This window comes from Mus caroli, unplaced genomic scaffold (assembly GCF_978045245.1).
Source record: "Mus caroli unplaced genomic scaffold, Mus_caroli_1 scaffold_9, whole genome shotgun sequence".
Classification (NCBI taxonomy): domain Eukaryota; kingdom Metazoa; phylum Chordata; class Mammalia; order Rodentia; family Muridae; genus Mus; species Mus caroli.
In genome coordinates, this window is record NW_028227264.1 from 94,672,806 (window position 1) to 94,690,784 (window position 17,979).

Genomic DNA, 17,979 nt, shown 5'->3' on the forward strand with positions numbered 1-17,979 from the left:
AACCCAAAACTTAGGATACCCAAGATATAAGATACAATTTGCTAAACGCATGAAACTCAAGAAGAATGAAGACCAAAGTGTGGACACTGTGCACCTTCTTAGAATTGGGAACAAAACACCCAGGGAAGGAGTTACAGAGACAAAGTTCGTAGCTGTGATGAAAGGATGGACCATTTAGAGACTGCCGTATCCAGGGATCCATCCCATAATCAGCTTCTAACCGCTGACACCATTGCATACACTAGCAAGATTTTGCTGAAAGGACCCAAATATAGCTGTCTCTTGTGAGACGATGCCGGGGCCTAGCAAACACAGGAGTGGATGTTCACAGTCAGCTATTGGATGTATCACAGGGCTCCCAATGGAGAAGCTAGAGAAAGTACCCAAGGAGCTAAAGGGATCTGCAACCCTATTGTTGGAACAACATGATGTACTAACCAGAACCCCGGAGCTCTTGTCTCTAGCTGCATATGTATCGAAAGATGACCTAGTCGGCCATCAATGGAAAGAGAGGCCCATTGGACTTGCAAACTTTATATGCCCCAATATAGGGGAATGCCAGGGCCAAAAGAATGGGAATGGGTGGGTAGGGAAGTGGGGGGCGCTATGGGGGACTTTTGGGATAGCACTGGAAATGTAATTGAGGAAAATATGTAATAAAAATATTAAAAATTAAAAAAAAAAGAAAAAGTTAGTTTTTTATCTTCATAATTAGAGGGGGGAAATGGACATTAGGTGACTGGAATATTTGAATAAATAACATCTCCATGTTCACCTTCATTAACTATCATACAGTTACCTTTTTATTGTCTTGGGGGGGGGGGTAAGGGCTCCTAAAGACAGAAATGGCCACAGCCCAAGGGGAGCAGGGCGAGCCTGCCTCTAATGTGAACACGTCCCAGTCACAGTGGCAGAAATGTTAGGTTCATGGACCCGTGTCCTTTAAAACCACATCTGAAACTTAAAGACACGCTGCAGTTGTTGAGAGGCTAAGCTCCAAAGCACCTGCTGTTTCCCTGGAGGGCAGACTGTGACCAACAGACAGTTTTAATGCTAGTGCTCCCACTGCTGGCTGGCCTGCAGGCAATGGGTCACCTCAGCCATTCATGAGACTCCCCGGGAGACCTTCGGAAGACGTTAAGGACTCCTTATGTTACATCATCTGGACATACAGATCTGCGTTTTTCTCTTTTTCAAAATAGAGAAATTACATTATTTCACATAAGTGACTTCTCTCTAAATTAAAAAAAAATTGTTTAAATATTCCTTTAAGCCATATTTTAATCTTCTGAATAAAATATATAAACATGTAGACTGATATCTAGGCTAAAGAAAACAAGCAGGCCCCATAGCCCTGGATAAGATCTCTGCTGCTGATTTTCGGGCAATGGCAATTACAGAGGTGGTCTGAGAAACCACAGCATCACTATAAATTATGGAGCAACTCCAGTGGATTGATGCTTTCCCTATTAGTGTGCAGATTCCTAAAAGAAGGGCAGGACCATGAGCGATGCTGAGAACAGCGTTAACTTCAGGCATCAGTGCCCATTTCTCTGATGGAGCTCAGCTGGGCTGCGTGACTTGGCAGTAAGACTGTAGTAGGCAGGGTTTGAAGGCCAGGCAAATCGCCAGCTCCTTCCCCACTGGGATGCAACAGCAATCCCAAGAGCAAAACACTCAGTTCTTGTACCAGCAAGCCCGAGAGAGAGGAAGAAGACAGTGCCTCACCCTTTTGTTCTTTCTGAGATAGAGCGTTACATAACACAGGCCATCCTTCAAGATCTCCCTGTCTCAGCCTCCTGGATGCTGGGTCATAGGCAATGTCCTACCCCATCTCTTAAGGTAGGCTTCTTAACCTGTTACCCTCTCAAAGTTGGAAGGGATGCTCATATTGTGATTGGCAATCAAGTGATCTGCAAAGATCGATGAAATGGTAATAGAAGGTTTACCTGGTATTGGGATAATTGTAATAGACTATCCTGAGATTTTGTTTAAACAAACAAACAAAAAAACAAAACAAAACAAAAAACATGGACGTACTGAATATTTTCAACATGGCTCAAGTGAAGACCAAAAAAAAGGAAGGGTTTGGTGGTTTTGTGTGTTTGTCTGTCTGTTTTGTGTTTAAGACACACTTTATGTGTGTGGGGTTTGGGCCTGTATGCATGCATGTGCACCATCTGCATTCAGATTTATATATTTTAACTGACTGCAAATGCAACAGGACTCTAGCCCTGAAATGAAAACAAAATTAAAAACAAAACAAAACAAAAACCAAAAGCACACTTGAGAGCAATCTCAGCTCCATTAACACCTGTGTTTGGAATCAGGCGCCAGGAAGGCCAAAGTCTCAGAGCATACACATTAGCCAAACCGATGCCACCTGCACATTATACGGATGGACAGAAGGCGAGCAAAGCCCAAGTGCCAGGACACACGTCACCTTGGGCAGAGGTGTGTGGCATATGCTGCAGTTAGTTAAAAGGCTAACAGGGCCATATCCCTCTTGTTCACAGCTCATTCCTTGCACAGTGTCTGGTCGTTAGCAGCTCCTACCGATATATTTTCAGTTTAGTTTTTTTTTTTTTTTAAACTACTTCTGGGGCAGTTGCCATGGATTCAGGAGCGGCAGTCCTCCAGTCTCCCTGATAAAGTGCAGGCTATGCCTCGAGGCAGGGCCAAGCAGACTGGAAAGTTCTGCCTGGCTGTGCTGTTCTGCCGGTCTTGACAAGCTTGCCCTTCTCTAGGCTTCTCCATATCTCAGTTTTGTGAGGAAAGTGACTTATAAGAGATATTTTTATCAGTAGTGGATATAGGGCTCGCTTCACGTAAAATGCAATGACAGCACACATAAATCCAACAAATTCTCACAGGGGCCCACAGTACAGGCCTGTTTGAGGCTGCTGACAGAACGTGAGGCAAATCGGGCTGATGATGGACATCGTTTAGGGGCTATCTCAAGCATTGGAGGCTTGAACACCACTGTTGAGCCTAACTCAGGTATCACCGTGGGGCTGGTGAGATGACTCAGCAGGTAAGAGCACCCGACTGCTCTTCCAAAGGTCCTGAGTTCAAATCCCAGCAACCACATGGTGACTCACAACCATCCGTAATGAGATCTGACTCCCTCTTCTGGTGTGTCTGAAGACAGCTACAATGTACTTACATATAATAAATAAATAAATCTTTTAAAAAAAAAAAAGTCATTTGCTTACCCCAGTCATTAGCTGATGACAGAGCTCAGCTGGCCAGGTGGCTGTGTGCTGTTGTCTGTCCTAGGAGGCCTATGATGGCTGCAGGAAGCAGCCGAGGTCACAATCCTAGTGCCCACTCTGCAGGACTTCAGAAATAATGCAGGCTCAACCCTGATTAGTGTTGCTAATTCCCTTAACAGCCATGAGGATTAGGTGTGATTTTTCTCATGACCTTTTTCTATATTTCTATGTTTCTTTTGAAAGATACGGATGTATGAGAAGTATACATGTGAGAGACTGAAAGAAAAGTTTCACATAACAAAGGAACCACCTTCCCGACATGTCACCCTGCTTCATTTTAATCATGGCTTAGTAACCACAAAATTGACTTCGTTTCCTAGTAACTGTTTGCATGCAGAGGTTTGCCTAGCATATATTCCAGGGGTAGGTTCGTATTCTCATCAGTCATTAACTGACACCACCTCCTCAGAGAAGCCCCTTGGGACTCTTCAAAGCATATTAGCCAGGTCCTTGTCCAGGGGACAGGTTTGGGAGCGAAAGGGAGGGACTATTGAGATGCTTTCCTATGCCAAACCTGAAACCCCATTGGAGCAGGAGCCCTAGGGCCCAGGAGAGGAAGGGCCTCCTCCCCCAAATGCTTCCTGGCATATGTTTAGTGCTCAATAAGCCATTGTCAAAATAAATCCTTTAGGGAGCTGATGAGAGAGCTGCCCCTGCAGGGGTATAAAAGGACCCATCCACCAGAGGCTTCCCTTCAGGAGGCAATGGATGGAATCTGGCTACATGCGTTGAGTTTGGCCTGTGTAGTTCAACTACACTTAGAACCTGGGATGAAGTTCCATGAAATCCCATATGGATGTCTTTACCTGTCAGGTCCCTGACGTCATCTGCATGCTGGTCGCCCTCTCCCCCCCTCAGCCTATGGGGAACATACATATGTGAAAGCTTAGCTTCTGGGATGGATCATCACCCAGGGAGAGAACAACTCACAGCTGCTCTGGACTCAACTGTCCAGTGTCTAGATAGTACACACAAGTTCTCTGTTCAATACCCAGCTGTACTATACATTATAACTCCAAAGGCTCAGCTGTCCACTGCCTATGTAGCACTCTGTTCAATACCCAGCTGTACTATACATTATAACTCCAAAGGCCCGTTCTCACCCAAGAGGGCGCTGACATACGCATCATGGTCTTGTCCTATCAAGAGAGGCTTGAATTGTTTTTACTGTCTCTGGGATGACATGGGAAAAGGGTGACATATAGGAAGTAAGGTCTAGAATGAGACATTTTCTTCTTTCTTGTAGCCTTTGGCCACAAATAATATCATTCTGCATACATGGGTTTCCAGTGAACTTGGGAGCAACAGTGTGGGAAATGTTTCAAATGTTAGGCCAGCCTCAAGGGCCAGTTGTTGAAATAAAAATGTGTTGCCTTACCACCGACATATCTTCCTGAAAACCCAATTGCTCCCAATCAAAACCTCAACACATCTTAGAGAAGCCGACAAAAGTCAATTCTGAGACATACAAGGGGGAGGTGAAGAACCAGAGAGCCAGAAATTATTTTGAAAAAGAACAAAGTTGGACAAATTTCTCTACCTAGTTTCAAGTCTTTATACTAAAGCTATGAAATTAAGAAGCGGATGGTATTAAAAAGATAGACAATATCAGCAGGATAAACTGAAGCCCAGAAACAGATCCATGCAAAAGTACAAACCAAAGTCAGTGAAAGGAATGGGGTTTTCAACAAATGATGCAGAAATAACTAACTGGTTGTCCATATTCACACACACACACACACACACACACAAACACACACATAGGTGAGAACTCCAACTTACTAAGAGAAAACCTAGACAAAACATTTCAGTAAAATCAGCTTAGACAGTGTGGTGGTTTGGGTGAGAATGGCCCCGCTAGGCTCACATATCTGAACATTTGGTCCCAGTCAGTGGAAGTATTTGGGAAGGATTTGGGAAGGAGGTGTGACCTTGTTGGAGAAGGTGTGTCCTTGAGAATCAGCTTTGAGAGTCCAAAAGTTCTGATTACTCCTCCATCCCTCACTAGCACTCTCCTGCTCTCACTGGTTCCCTCTCCTCCCTCCCCCCATCCACTCACACTTGTGGGCTGGAACCTAACTCCCAGTTACTGACCCAGCACCTGCCTGTCAGCCTGGCACCATACTCCCCACCATGGCTGTCATGGATTCACCTTCTGAAACCACGGGCCCCTAACTGAATGCTTTCCTTTCCAAGTTGCCTTGGTCATAGTGTTCTGTTATAGCAACAGAACGGTAAGTAAGACGAGGAGACTGCACAGAAACAATATCAAGGCACTATACATGAAAGAATCTGGTAAACTAAACATTAGTCTATGTTTAGAGTTCTGTGCTTTGAAAAATAAGACACAGCAGAAACTCCAGATGCAGCTCAGCTATAGAATGCTCACTAGCACACAGGGCCAGGGCCTATCCCAATCACCAAATAAGGCAAACCACAGACTAGGAACAAATATTATAATCTCTTTCTATATATACATCTTACAAAGGACTTGCATGCAACATGTAATTCTTAGAGCTTAATAGAAAAACAACCCCATTTTTATTTGTCTACTTTATCTCTTTATTATTTATTTATTATTAATGTTATTATTATTTTTTTTAAACAGGGTTTCTCTGTGTTGCCCTGGCTGTCCTAGAACTCACTCTGTAGACTAGGCTGGCCTTCAGTTCAGAGATCTACCTGCCTCTGCCTCCCACATGCTGGGATTAAAAGCATGTGCCATGACCACCAAGCTATTTTTTTTAATTTTTAAAATTGAAATAGAAGTACATCATTTCCTCCTTGTGGTTCAAATGTTAGGCCAGCCTCAAGGGCCAGTTGTTGAAATAAAAATGTGTTTTCTTACCACCGACATATCTTCGTGAGAACTCAGTTGCTTCCAATCAAAACCTCAACACATCTTAGAGACAGAAGCTGACAAAAGCCAATTCTGAAACATACAAGGGAGAGGTGAAGAACCAGAGAGCCACAGTTACCTTCCCTTGAACTCTTCTCACATCTCATGCTCATTAATAGCCTCTTTTTCTTTAATTATAGTTGTTACATGTGTGTATATATGCTTGCACATATTATATGTACATATATGTATACATATATATATATATATATATACATTCGGCTGAGACTATTTTTGTTTTTTTGTATGTGTTACATTATGTTATGTTATATTATTATGTTTGTTTGAATATGGTTTCAGGGCTGACCACTGGGCACTGGATAACAGGAAGAGGGCTCATCCGTGGGAGAAGCTAACTCCCCTCTCACCTCTCACAGCACTCATTAGTTGCTGGAGTTCTTTGTCTAGGGGTGGGATCCTGTGAAATTCTCCCTGTTTCGGGAAATATTAAAAGTAGAACCGCCATGTTCCCGCGCTTCATTCAGCTACTCTCTGCCCACCAACTCTCCGGTGGGGCCAGAGCTCCCAAGTTCCCTTCTCTGCCAAGCCAGCCCCACACAATGACCATCTGCCCCGTAGTTAGCCGCCACAACACCTAGCAACCCAGTAGAAACAAAACTCTAGAAGCTTATAATTAACAAGTCAGATTTATCAACACATTCTCAATTCACAAGATGCCAATACAATAATTTCAGAACCAACTGATAATGATAAAAGCTGCCCAACTAGATTAGACAAACTATCCCAATTAGTCTATCCTTTATGATATCATAACATGATCAGGATCTTCTTCCTGTCCATCTGCCTCCATCTTGACTTCTCCTCCTCCCTCCTCTGAGTCGCTCGCTCTCTGTCCCTGCAACTCTTCGCTCCACCTCCCTTTTCCCTGTCCAATCACAGGCCTCCTGCTGCACTAATATTTTAATGTAATTGGACAGGGAAAATCCTGCCACACTCCCTCTCCCGAATTTCATGTCTAATGATACCACCATTGGCCCAGTCTTGTTTGTGCAGCTTTCTCTAGGAGAGACTGCTTCACAGAGGATTTCCTGGCATTCCAGCTCTTACAGTCTTTCTACCTCCCCTTCCTTGAAGTTCCCTGAGGCACAGATGCAGGAGCTGGGATACAGATGCATTTGCTGGGGCTGAGCTCTCCATAGCCTATGTTGTGTCCAGTTGTATGTTTCTCTGATGGCCTCCATTTGCTATAAAGACAAGCATCTCTGGTGAGGGATGGAAGCTACTTTTATCTGTGAGTAAAAGGATAAGATTTAGAGTACGGTGTGTAAGTATTCTGGTAAGCAAGGTGGCAGTAGTAGATTCCTTTCTGAGGTCCAGGACCTTTACCATCTCTGAGAATTTGGGTATGTTTCCAATGCCAGCCATAATCGCTCTCTTGCTGAGTGGGCCTGAAGTCCAATTAGAGTTGTTGGTTTCCACCGGCACGTGAGTGCCATTATTGCACCTTCTACGCATGGCTCGCCATGTTGGTCACTGTAGTGGTTGAATGGTGTTGGAGCTAAACAGGACTGTTCAGTTGTTCCCCTTCCTTGACAGCTTGCATAGTGTTTTCTGGAACCATGGAAGACAGACACTTTCAGGACAGATCCAACTTAAGTCATCTGAGTTGTCTGTCCTCAGTATAAGGTGTAAAGCAAGCCCATTTAAACAAAATGGACAGAAGTGTAAACAGTGAAGATGATACAGGCGGGGTGAACAGATACACAAAAAGGCACTGCGCATCAGTTATTAGGGGAATGCGAATTAAAACCACAGTTGAGTACCACTCAACTCAGATGAATATGGCCGCCAGGCACAGAAGGGAAAACACTGCTTGCATGAGGATCCAATACTGTCACATCCACAGAGCTGGAGTCGTGCTTGCCTGGAGCAGGGCACGGGAAATGGGGTGCCTTTGTCAGGAACAATCTCAGCTATATAAGATGAATAGGTCCTTCACACCTGTCAGACTACACTGTGTCTAGTTAATGATGACATATTGTGTAGGTTGCACGTTGTGTTCACAGTACAATGGAAAAAAAGTTGAAATTAAGGAGGACTATATACCAAGTTGGCAGGGTCGTGGAGCGGCTGAACTCTTGCCCACTGCTGGGGGATCATCAAATGGGAAAGTTACTCTAAAGGCAGCCTGACAGGTTTCTTTAACAAGTTAAATATATGCCAGGCCTTTGTTCCTCCAACTGCACTTCTAAGCATTTACCACAGAGAAAAGTCATCTCTGCTCAGGCAGTCACATGCACACGGGTGCTTCTCGGCAGCTCCATTTATAACTGCCGCAACATAATTTACGATTCTCTCAACGTGCAAGTGGGTAAACAGCGTGTGGGATATCGGTACGGTGGAATATTGCTGTCTAGTCAAATGAATGAAATACTATACATACTTCAACCTGAATGAGTCTCACAATAATTACGCTGAATGAAAGAAGCCAGAAAGGAGGGGGTGGGAGGGGGAGTACAGAACGCATTTAGGTGAATACCAGAAATGAAAATCACCAATGACAACAGAGAGCAGACCCATGTTTTCCTGGGCCTGGGGAAATGGGAAGGAATTATAAAGGGCCATGAGAAAAGTTTCAAGATGATAGCTCTATCATTATCCTGACTGTGGAGATGGTGTGCGTGTGTGCCAAAGCCTGCCAATCCACTCTCTCGTGTTTCGAGGCAGGGCCTCATATAGTCTCGGCTGACCTCGGCCCTGCTTTGTAGCTGAGGCCAACTCTGAACTCTGGCTCCTCTTGTGATGAGTTATAGGTATGTCTCCAGCATCGCGTATCAAACTTTACATGGTGTGTTTCGTGCAGAGTCCTCTTCAAAGAAGCCGGCCTTGTTTCCTTGAAAGAGCTCAGACGCTTATCGCTTCCACCTCGTCCCCAACCCTGCATTGTGTTGGAGCCTCTTTCCCAGACTCTCCCATGATGCTCTACCCTGGCTCCATCACAGTCTTCATCGCTGAGTGTAATTCCCATCCAGCTGATTTTGTAGGTCGTGCTAGCACAACTTCCAATGCCCTTCTGTTTCTGATTTGATGGGCTGGGAATTTGCCCTGGCTTAATCTTGGCTTTCCCTGCCAGCCACACCTAACAGCGAGTGCTGTGAGGACCGAGGAGCCTCAGAGCCAGCACTGTGGCCGACAGAAGGGGCTGCCACATTAGAACTATTCTGTCCAGTGACCACCTCCGCTGGGTTCTCTCAAGTGGCTGGGTAAAGGCTGTGTGCCTTGCCGTACAGTCTCAACCCTTTCATCCACGGGGATTGCTCACAATCAAATACCATGGAACCTTCGTTTTTGCACAGTTCTAAAATATCCCTCTTGAATGGGTGAATAAGGTATGGAACTCAAAGCAGCAGAAACATACCCAGAGGCTTCTGGAAGCAAAGGGTATAGCTCTGAAAATATAAAAGGTATTAAACCTTTAGAACAACCATAAATCATAGTGAGAACTCTGATTCTGGATATCCCCCGGAGGAGCGTTTCCAGAGGCTGCAGCACTTTCAAATAATATCATGTGCTCTGGCTTCAGCCTTGGCCACTTTTCCCTTAGAACAACAAAAAGAACCATGCCAGCTATTAAAGGCGGTCTTGTTACATAACGCAGTTAATCGCACATACGCTTCCCTGTGGGATCTAACCCAAGTTTCACAGTGGTCTATTTTATTTAGCATTGATAGTTTTATTCGTTTCCTATTACAGAGATCTTTCCACCAAACTGACTGTTGCCTTACCCTTGGCGTAAGGAAGACGACTCTGAATTAAGGACGTGAGGCACAGATGGTCCTCGGGTACAAAGTATGTCGCTGAGACGCCTCACGGGAGGCAGGTGTCCTGCATGCCTCTAAGTACAACAGTCCTGCTGATGAACATTGTGCCTTTAACCTGGGCATCTTGCGGGCAGAAATAAGATGAAAGGAGAGTTCTGTAACTTCTTGTCAGGTTCCAGGGCTGCTTGACATGCTTACTCATTCCCAACAGCCCAGGCTCTTATTAATTGGAAACAAACAAACAAATAAACAAGACCATGAAGGAGGCGGGCAGGAGAAAGCGGAGGGAACTTAGTACTGATATGCCCAACGCAGTACTGATAAGCTGCCGCTTCCTCCATCTCCTCCTCCTCCTCCTCCTCTTCTTCCTCCTCCTCCCCTGTGGTTGGGATCCCTGGCATCCTAGCACTGGTCGGTCTGTCTGGTACTGTGGCCTTTTCTGCTCCCAGGATGGGGTTGAGAAAGAGCTGTGTGAAACAGGTCCTTATGGCCCAGCACTGTCTCCTCTTATCCTAGGCTAGCCAGCCCCACATTTCCCTCCTAGCTACTGGGTAGATAACGGAAGGAAAGCAAGATGAAGTAATTTCCTTTGTGCCTGTATGACTAATAAAGCAACTGCTGTGCTCCAGGCTTAGGAACATTTCCTAGTACAGTGCCTTCTGGTTCCAGAGAGGTCTGACACAAGTGTGCTCTCTGTTTGTATCATTTTAAAACAAGGATTGGGGGAGACAAGGAAATACTTGTGCCTTCCGAGTCACTACCACAAGATGGGTAGCATCGACTCAAAAAAAGGAGGTGGTAGTATTAGGGGACACTGAATGACATGTCCCAAACACTAACTAGTAAGTGTCTGACACTGAGACTGACTTAAATCCAGCTCTGTCTGGCTGAAGGTCTGGGTTCTTTCAGATAGTCTGCTAAGATGCTGATGAGGTGAATATAGTCAACAAATCCCAAGAGAGAGGGAGAGGGGGAGGGGAGGGGGAAGGGGAGGGGGAGAGGGAGAGGGGAGAAAGGGAGGGGGAGAGGGAGAGGGGAGAAAGGGAGAGAGGGAGAGGGAGAGAGGGGAGGGGGGAGAGAGAGAAGGGAGAGAGAGAGGGGAGAGAGAGGGGAGAGAGAGGGGGAGAGAGAGAGGGGAGGGGGGGAGAGGGGAGAGAGTGAGGGCAGAGAGTGAGGGGAGAGAGGGGAGAGAGGGGGGAAGAGAGAGGGGGAGAGAGAAGGGGAGAGGGGGAGGGGAGAGAGGGGGAGGGGAGAGAGGGGGAGGGAGAGAGAGGGGAGAGAGAGAGGGGAGAGAGAGGGGAGAGAGAGGGGAGAGAGAGGGGAGAGAGGGGAAAGAGAGAGGGGAGAGAGGGGGGAGGGAGAAAGAGGGGAGAGAGAGGGGGAGGGGAGGGAGGGGGAGGGAGAGAGAGGGGAAAGAGGGAGAGAGAGGGGAGAGAGAAGGGGGGAGAAAGAGGGGGGAGAGGGAGGAGAGAGAGGGGAGGGGGGGAAGAGGGGAGAGAATATGACCAAGAAGTCATTTCAGACTAGTCTGACTGCAATTGTCTAATTGTGAAGATTCTCGGACACTCCCACTGAGCCACCAACCTGAATTCTCTGGGGGAAGAACACTATGTGACCTGGAGGGACAAGATGATCCTTATATACTTCCCTAATTCATGCAGCTATAGATACCTCCAGAGAAACAGGATTCTATAGGTCCTGTGAGACAGGGCATGGGTAGCTACACTTTCACAGATGACAACAGAAACTTGGACTTTTTTTTTTTTTTCAGGATTGATTTAGGATAAGCCCCTTGTGAAGGCATGTCTGGTAATATCTGTTTGGAGAGGCAATGTGACCAGTGACTGACCCAGAGAGGAGTGGGTCCAAGGAGACACTATAATGCTCCATTCCTTCTTCCCAGCATGCTCCACTCATTCCATAGCATCTTCTACCCTCTACAGGTCAGTGGCATTCCCCGTCTGCGGAAGATGTGGACCCAGCCAACACAACCTCTCTTTGGTAAACAAATATTCTATTTCTAGAGTGACTGCTTTTAGGAAGACCATTCGTCAGGGGCTGGACCTTGGATTCAGCTATTACATCATCCAAACCATCATCCTTTGGTGTTGACGTCACACCGATGGCCCCTGGCTTCTGAGGTTCTCACTTGATAATGAAGCAGAATGAGATCTATTCAGTAGAAAGTATATTTCAGATTTAGGGCTTGGATCTTGGTATCTGTCGTATGCTTTTCTCTTGAGATGCTGGGCAGTGGCTGTAGGCTGCAGCTCCTGGCCAGCTAGCTACCGACCATGCTACCCAACCCCAGGGATATCCAATCCTCTTATTGTGCTTCTGAGCTACAGTGCTCAATAGGGTAGGTACGTTGAGTTGAAATGCATTCGTGACCTAGGATATTTTCAGGTTAGATTGGCTTTGCCAAGATGTAACCCCACTGTGAGCTGGGAAGCATGGTCAGATCCACAGAGATCAGTTAACAGAAACTCTGAAAAGTACAAACTTCAAAGCATTGTATTTAATTTCCTGCCCCAACAGCATGGTACTTGAAGAAGGTAAAAAGGAAGAGGAGGAGGATGAAGAGGAGGAGGATGAAGAGGAGGAGAAGGGAGAAACAAAATGGAAAATCCCGTCATATTCTTTTAGTGTGTTTCCTGGCAGTATTTCTGTGTAGATGTCCCAAGGAGCACAGAAGCAGCTTGTATGGTTAGGAGATTAACACGCTATCAGACTTAGGAAATTACAGAGATGGAGAACAACAGCCGTTCTACATTTGTCCCATCTGCTTTTGGTTTCATGTTCTGCGCAATCAATCGCTGGAAGCATGAGAAAGGGGCGTGTCCCGACTGCAGCCCAGAGGTGAAGTGGGGGTGAGCGTGGGGGGAGGAAGGGCTGGGGGTTGGGGGAGGAGAGTGAATATGGCCATGCACTCCAGGGAGGGTTTCCAGGAAACAGCGATGCTGAGCATCACAAACACAACCAAGCACGCACACAATTGAGCCAGTGTTTTGGAACACGGTGAAAAGCAACTTTCCACTCAGTGGGGGAAATGCCACCTATTTCATTACTGTGTCAGCTTGGGTCACAGTGTCCTCCACAGCTTTGCTGTGACTACAGTCGTTCTCAAGCTGCTCTGACTGTGGGCGCTCCAGTGTGGTGCTTGACAACGGCCCCGAGCCTGCTGCTGCCTTTTTCCAATGTGAGCTCTTGGAGTGAGTCTATTCTGAAAGCTCTTCTTCTCTGGCCTCCAACTACTCCCTACTGCCCACCCCACCTCCATGAGCTCCTTGGAGTCTTCCTCTACTCTTGGCTCAGTCATTATGGCCACTTCTGCATGAGCCATAGCCTTACAAGGGAAGAGCCCTCACTTCTAAAAGGATAGGGAGAGCCCAGAGCAGCAATGGATTCACACTCCAAACAAACAAAGCCTGAGCTGCAGAGGGATTAATAGGAGCCAACACTCTTTGGCTGAAATAATTCAGTGGCAGGGAATTCTTTGAAGAAGAAGAAGGAGGAGGAGGAGGAGGAAGAGGAGGAGGAGGAGGAGGAGAAAAGTGGTTTGTGTCTCCACTGATAGAAGCAATTTAAAAAGTTACTATTGTCTGTCTGTGGGTAAGGAGTGCAAGAGGATGGCGTGAGTTACTGACTGACTGCATACTTTTTTGGTATACTTTTTAAAGTGGAAAACAGATAAAGGTCCCCGGGATCCCAGAAATTCATAGCAACAATGTGAGCCTAGTCATACAAGTCCCTTTCGTAGCATAAATCACCACCCTCATTAGTTGACTGTCAGCAGGAGATGACATCCCTGCATCATAAATCGGACTGTCATTTCTGAGCAATGACTCACAAGTTTGAAAGAGAATTTGATTCTACATCCACGCCTGCTCCTGAACAACATATTTCTCTCCTTCTTCTTGTTCCCCTCTCCTTCCCTGTCCCCATATGCTTGTGTGTGTGTATGTGTGTGCATGCAAGTGTGTGTATGCATGCATGCATGAGTGTGTGGATGTATATGTGTGCACACAAGTGCATGTGTGTGTACATGCATGAGTTTATGCAGGCCACAGGACAACTTCATGCATTGTTCCTTAGGTTCTGTCCACCTTGGTTTTGAGACAGGGTCTCTCACTAGCCTGGGATTCACCAATTAGGTAAGGCTGGGTAGCCGGTAAGCCCTGGGAATCTGCCTGCCTGCACCTGCCCTGTGTAAGGACTGACTATGAGCACACACCACCACAGCCAGCTCTTTAATCTGGGTTCTAGACGTGAAGCTCAGGTGCTCATGGCTGCAATGCTAAGTGCTTTGCCCACTCACCTACCTTGCTCCCTGATCCCACAATTCTCTCATTGATACAATAGTCTAGTCACATTTATTTAATCGCTAGAGAGACTATGTATGACTCAGGAGGTCTTGGATACCCTTAAATACCAAGAAAGGAGGTGCCATTTAGCATCACTAGGCATTTCAGGTTTCCAATGGTCAAGGAAAAGGAGAACGGTCTAATAAAACAGACCCCAGAGGGCGAATGCCGGTCATGTATCCATCCACCCATTGTTTCTCTTTTGTAACCTGTCCCATCATACCTTTCTTCCTCACAGATGCCCCGCCTCCCTGCAGCTTATACAGAAGCTTATGGTTGCCAGGGCAGATAAAGTCTAGAGCCAATCATGACATGGGGTAAGCTTGTGTGGTGGCTTCAATGAGAGAGATATCTCACATAGGCACACGGGTTAACAGTTGGTCACCAGCTGGTGACAGTGTTTGGGGGAGGTTATGGAGCATCTAGGAGGTGGAACCTTGCCAGAGGAAGTGTGTCACTGGGGGAGGGCCCTGAGGTTATACCCCACTTAAGTCACTCTCTACTTCCTGTGTATGTGTAAGCCTGTGATTGGCTGGCTTCCTGTTTCTGTTGTATAACCTGCCATGATGGGCTCTAACCCTCTGAAACTACAAATCAAAATTAACCCGTTCCTTCTAAAGTTGCTTTTGATCAGTGTGTTTTATCACAGCGGCAGGAAAGTAATCAGTGCATCTGTCCTTTAGAGGCATAGTGATGGTTCCACGGGACACAAAAATGACTCGGTAGCTAGGAGGGTCCCGTAGTCACTGAGGTTAGCTTCCCCAAGGGTGAATGTAGTCTCCTTCACTAAAGGACCCAGGAGGAAGTTTTCATAAGATTCTAGGGTCTGCGACACAGGTCCCTCAACTCCTTTTGATTGGCCAAGGCCATTGTTCATTAACGAAAATTTCAAGTTTTCCTTTTGCTTAGCAATGACACAGTCCACAGTAATTGTACTGGGGGAAGGGGTAACAATATTGGTACAGACACCAAAACTTCACCCTTCTTCCACTGACTCCTAGCTGTCTATATATTCAAGTGCATGTCAATGGGATGAGAACAGCTAAGCTCTCTCCCCTACCTTCCTCCAGTAACACAGGAGGAGTCTGGAGTCCAGAGTCCAGATTTACCTTGCCTGTCCCATTTAATCCTCCTGTTTTGTCACCCTGTGTACTTGGGCTATAGTCTTCTACAAAGTAAGGGTAGTGAATTCTTAGAATGTCATCTTGACCTTCCAGAGCATAGGGTCTAGCTTCCATGGGGCTACAAATACAAACAAGAACAACTGGAGGGCATGTTAGCTGGCAGGTGCAGTGGGGAGACTATCAAACCAAGCTGTATATTGTGTTCAGTACCAAGCTAAGAAACTCAGGAGTTAGGAGACATGACCGAGGGATAGGCGTGACACCTTCCGGGCTCACCTTTCACATCTGTAAAATGAAAGAGTTGAATGAGCTCCAAAACTGCAAGTGCAAATATCTCCAATGGAGTAGTAAAGAGTATAAGCTAGTGTAAATGTGGATCCACATGGGTTGAGGGGACCCGTAAAGACACGTCTCACTTAGGGTCAGTTGCTGCTTGGGAGGAGCTAACAGTAGCTCCTCAAGAGGCATCCAATATCTCCACATTGCATCTTTGAGAAGAAAGCCACAGATTTGTACGTTAGGAAAAAAATCTCTCTGGATTTTGTGTTTGTTTGGTTATGTTTAGGGTTTTGTTTGTTTGTTTGTTTGTTTGGGTTTTTTGATTTGTTTTGTTTTGTTTGAGATAGAGCTTCACATAACTGGTCTTGGCCTTCCTATATACCAAAGCTGGTCACGATCACGTCTTCCTGCCTCTACCTCCCAAGTGCCAGGATAATGGACATGCACTTCCATCGTTGGCTAAAATCTCTTAGTTTTACATAATGTCAATGAATTAAAAAAACAAACAAACTCACACACATTTAAGTATGCTATGTAAGCCAAGCAAAATGTTGTGTACAGACTCGCTGCAGCCTAAGGGTTCAATCTGTGGCCTCGGCACTAGGCCATGCCTCTGAGCTTTCTTTAGGAGCTTACATTCTGTGATCTGCTCCAGAGCATGTTTTCGAAGCAAAACTGCTGCCCTGATTAATGTGGATTTGATAATGAACGGAGCCAGAAAAGACATTGCGCGGAACTGCAGACAGGACGAGGCTGGGATCTGCTTTGGAGCTCAAGGGCACAGAAAACCTCGGAAGACCGGCAATGAGGGTTGGACTGGAACAAGAGGCATGGCCCAGTTTCTAGGTGGCAAACACGATTCTGTCTGTAACAGAGAGTGAGTGGAGAGTGAACTGGAAAGGGGGTGCCAGTGCATGCGGCTGAACCAGCAAAGCCCAAGGATGTCTGCGCAGAGCTTTGCGCTTGGACCCAGGACTGAGAACCTCGTTAGGGATGGATGTCGTTTTCCTACTCCGTGGTTCCTTGCAGGCTTTCTGGCCTTGAGTCAGGCAAGGATAGAGCCAGAGGGACAGTTAGAAAGTCACTTCAGGGGAAAATTGACTGTTGACCCAAGATGGGGGCAGGAGATATACAGAAAAGTAGATAGGGTGTAAAGATACAGGAAGGAAATGGACGTAGGCTGACGGGTTAAATGCCGGCCAAGACAAGAGGAGTCTCGGGCTGCCCAGCTTCTAGTTTGAGTAACTGGGTGACTGCTATTCCTACTGCTGGAACTGAAATGGAGAAGGCTGGGCCAATGGGATGGCTCAGCAAGTAAAAAAAAAAAAAAAAAAATGCTATCTGGGCAAATTGGATGATCTGCATTCAATCTCACCCACAATAGAAGGACAGAAGCTGTTCCCTGACTTTCACATGCACAGAGTGGCACACACACACACACATGTACCATACACATGGGCACTCAAACACATGTGTGATGGTTTGTATATTCTTGGACCAGGGAGTGGCACCATCTGGAGGTATGGCCTTGATGGAATAGGTGTGACCTGGTTGGAATAGGTGTGTCACTGTGGGTGTGGGCTTAAGACTCTCACCCCAGTTGCCTGGAAGTCAGTCTTTCACTAGCAGCCTTTGGATGAAAACATAGAACTCTCAGCTCTGCCTGTGCCATGACAGCCTGGATGCTGCCATGCTCCCACCTTGATGATAATGGACTGAACCTCTGAACCTGTAAGCTAGCCCTAATTAAATGTTGTTTTTTTTTTTTTATAAGACTTGCCTTGGTCATGGTGTTTGTTCACAACAGTAAAACCCTAACTAAAACAACACGTGATAATAACCCAGAGAAGCCTGCATGCAGGAGGGGAGGATAGGAGTGACACTGTATGTTTGAATGTGTCAGGTGGGAGATGCCCAGGGGATGCAGAAGTCAAAGTGTGAACCACACAGCTAGAAAGGCAGAGCCCACATGGGTCTGGGCTACAAAATAATTCATCTAATTCTGCCGTTTTCTTGGCCCATTACTTTTCAAAAGTACTTTTCGGGGAAACCAATTACAAAAGGCGTTACGCTGTGTTGGGGGGATCGGTTTTCAGGGGTGGCTCTTCTTTGGTTGCCTGGTATAGCCCACATATGCCTCCCTATACACAGTAAGAAAGGCATTGCTTTCCTTGCCAGACATCTCTCTGTCTCAGCTTCACTTGCTTGTCCGACTTTCAATTCTGCTGTGTGGTAAGATATCCCGGCTAAAAGAAC

At 46.2% G+C, this 17,979-nt stretch overlaps 1 protein-coding gene and 1 long non-coding RNA gene across 4 annotated transcripts in view; one reads left to right on the plus strand and one right to left on the minus strand.

The window, feature by feature from the left end:
- Positions 1 to 17,979, minus strand: part of Cradd (CARD and death domain containing adaptor protein) — a 170,086-nt gene that overhangs the window by 10,022 nt on the left and 142,085 nt on the right. The window lies entirely within an intron of this gene.
- LOC147002719 (uncharacterized) lies at positions 1,705 to 12,322 on the plus strand. The gene is made up of 4 exons (XR_015048543.1): positions 1,705 to 1,842; positions 9,889 to 9,984; positions 11,728 to 11,899; positions 11,981 to 12,322. It is a non-coding gene; the product is annotated as an uncharacterized LOC147002719 (long non-coding RNA).